The 7,428-nt window shown below is 35.1% G+C and overlaps 1 pseudogene; it reads right to left on the bottom strand.

Moving 5' to 3' along the window:
• Nucleotides 1–5,162: 5,162 nt before the first annotated feature.
• The window catches only part of LOC106312540, a 5,998-nt pseudogene continuing 3,732 nt past the window's right edge, over nt 5,163–7,428 (bottom strand).

Raw genomic sequence — 7,428 nt, 5'->3', positions numbered from 1 at the left:
ATTCAACATCAATTTCAGTTACCATACAATAATCATTGAATGCTTGGGAGGAAAATTCACCAGCGGTTGTCCAGTCTAACTCTCTTTATCGGATAATCAGGAAACTGAGTTCTTAGTTTGATTATCTGAGATAAAAATCTTTCAAATACCACATTTCGAGAGGACAATAGACAAACGTGTGACCATCTACTCGATGCGTCGATCATCACCATAAAATAATAGAATAGTCCACATGGTGGATGTATAGGTCCACAAATATCGCCTTGAGTTCATTCAAGAAACTTTGGTAACTCCTTATCTAATTTGTTTGGTGATGGTCTTATAATCAACTTTCCAAGAGAACACGCAATACATGTCATTTTATTCATTTGATAAACTTATTGGGGTTTTAATGAATAACCATGTGAGTTCTTGATGATTTTTCGCATCATTGTGGTGTCTGGGTGACCAAGGCGATCACGCCATATGTAAAATCGTCATAATTTTCCTTAATTACCAAATGTGATTCGATGGCACTTATATATGTATGATGCAGACCAGAAGGAAATTTTGGTAGTTTTTCCAACATTTTTTGTTTTTCCGATTTCTCAAGAGTAGTATACATATACTTCTTTCCATTCTCAGTTGCAGACTGAGTGTCAAATCCTTGAAGATATATGTCTTTAAAACTCAACAAATTCCTTTTAGAATTTGGAGAAAATAATGCATTATTTATCGAGAATTTTGTACCGTTGGGTAACATAAAATGGGCTTTACCAATCCCTTCAATCAAGTCTGCAGGATCTGATATTGTGTTAAAAGTGATATTTGTCGGTTTTATTTCAGAAAAATATTTTATGTGCTTCAGAATAGTATGTGTTGTTCCACTATCTTGTATACAAATATCTCTAGCATTGATCTTGGTTGGTGTTCCATTTGTAATGTCCATTTCTGAGACAAACAAAAAGAATTAAAATAAGATTATATTATTCATACAATATTATACATCATTATCATTATCATTAGCCAACATTAATCACATAACAATTATACATAAGTAGGTGAATAATACACAATAATTATACATTAATCTTCCACAAACAACAATTATTTATGGTATAATTGTGGAATTTCAAGAGTCACATGATGGGCATTTAAGCTTCCGTGATAGCGGTCTCCTCGAAATCATTCACAACGTCAAACGCATCGAGTTGCGTGTACCATCATAATGTTCCGCAAAGTTTGCTTCTTTTTCTTTCCCTTTGACAGGCTCCTTGTATAAAGCGCAAAAGTGTGCAGGGGTATGACATAAACGAGATCAATGTTCCTTAGTACCGCATCTGAAACAAGCTTCTTCTCACTTCTGGGAGGTATTTCTTTGGTGTTCTTTTCCCTTAGGGGATTGCTCAGAGCAGACCCACTGGAATGACTTCCTATCTTGTGGATTGTACTTTCGTCCACGTCCACGGTAGTTTTGGACCGTGACCCCGAAAAGCCTTATTTTTCTTTATTGGTTTCTTCGCATCTAATGCGTTTGCTTCAGGAAACGGTTTAGAACCAGTTGGACGAGTCATGTGATTCTTGATCAGAAGCTCGTTGTTCTTTTCTGTTATGAAAAGTGCCACAATCAGATCCAAAAATTTGGTATATCCCCGCAACATGTACTGTTGTTGCAGGGTGATGTGGCTCTTGTGAAATGTGGTGTATGTCTTCTCAAGCATTTGAGATTCGGTGATCGCTTCACCACAATATCTCAATTTGGCCACAATTCCTAACACAACAGAATTGTAATTCATCACTTTGTCAGAATCTTGGAATCTCATCAATTGTAATTCATCCCGAGCAAGTGGAAATGTTATGTCTTTTCGATGATCAAAACGATCTTCCAGAGACTTTCATAGCTCTTTTGGATCTCTCATGTTGGCATAGTCATAAATAATGCTTTCATCAAGGTGTCTTCTAAGGAAGATCACCGATTTAGCCTTTTCTTGAGGCGTTGAAGTATTATTCTCTTTAACAGTCTCGGATAAACCAAAAGATTCAAGATGAAGTTTGACATTTGTAACCCATGAGATGTAGTTGGTATCGGTGATGTTTAGAGAGGAAAATTGGAGCTTCTCCATATTCGCCATTGGATTTCTAAAATCAAAATAATAATAAATAACATAATTATAAATAAAATCTCATTAAAATACGCGAGGTACATGCATAAGTAGTGCGATTACAAGTAATAAAAATGTATAAAACATCAAATGAAAATATACACATTTTCTTCAGGAGAGAATTCTCCAGCGATTAAATTATAAAAAGTAACCGCTAAAAATCCTGTTATTAAAACAAAGAACAGGTTGAGCATTTTTAATGAATGTTTTGAAGATTAATATTTGGAGAGATGTGAAAATGAAATGAAAGGATTGCAAGTGTATTTAAAGATTTTAAAAACACTATTCATTAGCCATTTAAAAAGTAATTTTTTTAATATTATTGAAATTTATTTATGACCGTTGGAAGTAAAAACATAAGATAAAAATTAATCATAAACTATCAGTGAGAAATTATAAATTTTATCAGTTTAAACTTAGATATAAATATCCTTCTTAAATATATTTAGTTATATATGGTGATAAAATTATTCGTGAAATTTGAAAATAAAAATATTAAGGTGATCAAATCTGTAAAATAATAAATCATGATAATAGAGTCAATTGTAAAATAACAAATTAAAATTTTAGGTGGTATACCGGCCATTATGGTGCCTTAAGCAATCACTATAAAATTAGTAATAAGAAGCGGGGTGGCAGAACCGCACTCCTGTAATCATAAACTTAACAAATAAAAATAGAGGTCCTATTCCGAACATAATAATGAAAAGAAAGAATTTTAATAGTAGAGTGATCGTGCTGATAACGTGTTATAATTATATTATATATATTTTTATTTTATATTAAGTTTATATATATATTTATAAAAGTTATTTTACTCGTACATATATAAAAGAGAAAATAAGAAGAAGCATGCCAAATACAAGAGAGAAATGATGTTATTATTATAGTTGGCGAAGTAAAATTATCATATTACAACTTATATATGCAGAGAATTTGACAAATATCACCTGTGCATGGGTTCCATCTCCATTTCCTTACTAAACCCCCTTGACTTTTGTAAAAGGCCCAGTATTATTGAAGTCTTGAAGAAGCCCAATTTTCTTATACTTTCTAAACCCAAAATTGATGGGAACAGATAGAGCCACAAAAAGTATTACACAAGGCACGACTCATCTTTGGATCAATTTACTTGTATAGACTCGTATATGGTCCTGCCCGACCTCTACGACAAAGCAGGTGTAACACATGCTTCCTATTTTTTCCAAAGTTTTTTTTTTGGTAAAAATTTTCTCCAAAGTTTTCAGTAATTCCTTTTCCTTTGATTATTATCTGAATAAATTGACTTGACGAAGGTGGAAGTCCGGGAATTTTGAGCCTCTTATTTTTTTTGTTATTGTTGAAAATTATTAACTTCTAAGCCCATAAGATTATTTTTGTTTCTAACCCTAAGCAAAAATTATTGTCTCCAAAGTCCGGCATTGTATGAATATATCAAGAAAAATAGGCAAATATATATATATATATATATATATGTGTGTGTGTGTGTATATATACATATTAGGCCTTTTATAAACTTAAAATTAGGATAAAAATCTCTATATTTCTTTTCCTTTTTTTTTGAAAAAATCTCTATGTCATCTGCCTTTTTCAATGTATATTTTTGCGATCATATGCTAGGTGTTACTCGTTAGTCATCCCAACAAAATATTTGTTTTATTTTATTTGTACCTACTAGGCAAAAGAACTTCTTAGACATAGGTAAACTCAGCATTTTCCATGCAGTTTCTAAGACATAGATAGTCTTATTGCTATTTTTTTTTGAATCAATGTTTTGAAATCCATGAGCATCAACAACGCGAAAATAACAATTACATAACCTAAGGGATTAGTCTACACTTTTGTTATGTTTTTCTTCTTCTTTTTCGATCTAAATGTCAACGTGAACTCTAATACATATGTTATGTTGAATTGCTAAAATAAATTAGTTTCATCTTCGTTAGCAAATATCTTTTCATCTTTGAACTACACCACCAAAAAAAATCAAATTAAACGTGTCATGAACAAGCAGTTGTCTACGTACCTTTAGGCGGGGACAAGACTGTAATACCCGACCATTTACGGTTAATGGGTCTTCCACGTCTGTTTATTCGGTTCATGAGTTCTGCTCCGTCCGACGGGCAGCACATTAATTTTTGAAACTGGTTTGTTTTGTGTAATGAGCTTCCACTCACTACATAATCTTTTTCCGTGTTTTAACCTCACTCGTATGATATCGTGAATCAATTCTCAATAGTTCATCCATCTTCTTACTACTATAGCTCAAACATACTTAACTTTAGAGATTTTTTGAATGTGTGACCGAAAAAGTAAATACATTTTGGTGACATAAGTAGCCAAATCAGTTCTATTTAACTTTTCACTCTATGCCATTGTTACAATTCTCTCATTCTCAAAAATGCAACGTCTTTTTTGAACCCCAATATCGTCACACATGTTAATGTGACCCATGTAAAATTCCACACTCGTCAGGATTTGGTTCTGATATCACATATAATGCTCTGACCATCAGCATTTAATGGGTCTTATACGCCTGCTCACTCGGTCCATGGACCCATTTTGTACAATGGGTGGTACGTTAATTTTTTGAAACTCGGAAATTTTGTTTATTGTAATGATCATATGATATTTTTCTTTGTTTTCGCCTTACTCGGACGATATTGTAAATTACGTTCTGATAGGTCATCCATGATTTTACTACTATAACTCAAACAAGTTTAGAAATTTTTTGTGGATGTGGGAGAAATTATTTGTAGATGTGTGGCCAGAAAAATAAGTGTAGTTTATTGATATATATACATAATAAAATCAATTTTATTAAAAAAGTTATTATAATATAACACAAACCGAAAAGGTACAAAAGTAATAAAAGGTTAACAGACCCCAACGGTGTTCCCCGTGAGTGACCTTAACGTTTACGTACAACCTTCTTAGATACGCTCATTGACTTCATACTTTGGCCAGATGCTTGACCTTGTCGTATTTTTTACACTGATATCATAATCTATAATTATAAAATTGTTTTCGTTTCGACGAAGTTAAAGAAACTGAAAATAGCATAAAGCTTTCCAATCTTGGAGGATCTGAAAGTGCTCGAGGATCATACGTAGACAATCTCCTGCGCTCCCTCCCACGTCAACTAAATGCTCCACAGATTTAAAACCATCATAGCCGTCCAATATTAGCTTTCATGAACATCACCGATACTCCGGATATCGCCTTCTGCATGAGATGAGACCGTTCATCTCCTCGCATTTTCCATACTGCACGTATGCCGTCTCGCCGTTTGCTTTAACTTACGGTATTAGCATATATCATCTTATATATACCGTTGGTTTAGTCTCCTTTAGCTAACCAGTGGTTTAGTAGTGGTTTGGTTTCCTTTTGCCTAAACCACTTATGTATAAATACATACTCTTGGTATGCTTTCTACGGTTAATGAGAAAGATTATTTCATCATCTCCTTTTCTTTAATATGGTATACTCTTAGGAGCTTTACCTTGTCATCTTGATCGAGCAATGGGTTGTTCAACTTGTCCTACACCTGATGCAACAGTGTCTGTCGAACCAGTAGTGGTACTAGGTTGCAAAGGAATAACATGAACCACAGGAGAGGGAATGACAGGAATCACAGGATCACATTGTGCAGGTAAAGTTGTAATAGGATCCAAAGAAACAGGAGTAGACATAGGTAAAACAGTTTCTGTAAACAAAGAATTATCAAAAGGTTGTGTAGATTTATCCTTAAAAGGAAAAATTGTTTCATGGAAAGTAACATTGCGAGAAACAAAAATTTGATTATTATCTATATCTAACACTTTATATCCTTTATAACCTGATGAATATCCAAGAAAAATGCAAGAAGAAGCTCTTGGAGTGAATTTATTTCGATCTTTAGCATATGTAGATGCATAGCACAAGCAACCAAATGAGCGAAGAAATTTATAATCTGGTGCCTTTTTACACAAAACTTCATATGGAGAAAGCTTATTAAGAAGTAAAGATGGAGTTCTATTTATCAAGAAAACAACGGTTAAGACACAATCACTCCAGTAAGCAAGAGGAATGTTTGATTGAAAAAGTAAAGCACGAGCAACATTAAGTAAATGCTGATGCTTTCGTTCTACAACCAAGTTTTGCTGAGGTGTGTATGCACATGAGAATTGGTGAATGATGCCATGATCTTTAATCAGTTGTGGAAATGCAGGAGCATTGTCACTACGAACCGTTTTAACATCAAAACCATATTGAGTTTTAACATGTTTAAGAAAAGTAGGAAAGATAGAACCAACGTCACTTTTATTTCTCATCATATAAATCCAGGTAACTCTAGTACAATTGATATCTTGCATATTTGCATTGTTTTAAGATACCATTTTGTACATAATGATCATATAGATTAGGATTTTAGCATCTTTAGGATCCATTTTGCATTCATATGTCTTAATCAGGTAATGGAGTATCCTATGGAGCAATCAGGGGTGTTTAGAAGCATTGTGATCCAAAAAGAGATGAAGAATGGAGATTGATCAATCATAAGGCGATCGACGCGGGTAGCAGCACCCCGAGTCCACTGACCCGCGTCACCGAAAGATCAACTCGAGAATCCACGTGGGAAGGATCACGCGGGGTCGAGTACCCGCTCGCACGGGCTAGAAGAATCATCGCTGTCCGACGCGGGGAAGGCGACGCGGGTGATCCCCATCTTCCCCTACCCGTATTGCCGAAGTTTTTGCTGAGGAGTCACGCGGGTGAAGCAGCGCGGGATCACTCACCCGCTCGCACGAAGAAAGAGCATCGTCGAAGGTCCAACGCGGGGAGGATGACGCGGGTTGGTGTCGATCGTCTCAACCCGTGTCACGAAGAGAAGGAATCGATAGCGTCACGCGGGACGGAGCCACGCGGGATCGCCTACCCGCCCGCATGACGGAGAAGTCTCGACGACGGTCCGACGCGGGTTGGCTGACGCGGGATGTGCCCGTCCATTTCTACCCGCGTCGACGCATTATCTTATTCAAAATGTTAATGTTTTTTAAGGGTTTTTAAGACTTTTTAATGAAAACCATTAGGTTTTCCAAAGACATATAAATACTCTTGTAATCCTAAAGTTAGGGGATCTTGTTTTTTCTCTCTAATCACAAAGAACTTTTAGGTGAAAGATCTTATCTTGATCATTTTCTCTTGTGATTGCTTGATTATTGGGATCACTAATCATGATTAGCACCAAATCATCATTGATTCTTGGGCTCATCATGAAGAGTAGTGAGTAGTCATCTTTGGATTCATG

This window comes from Brassica oleracea, chromosome C8 (genome assembly GCF_000695525.1).
Source record: "Brassica oleracea var. oleracea cultivar TO1000 chromosome C8, BOL, whole genome shotgun sequence".
Classification (NCBI taxonomy): Eukaryota; Viridiplantae; Streptophyta; class Magnoliopsida; order Brassicales; family Brassicaceae; genus Brassica; species Brassica oleracea.
The sequence above is the reverse complement of the archived record's forward strand: the minus strand, read 5'-3'. Positions and strand labels throughout refer to the sequence as shown.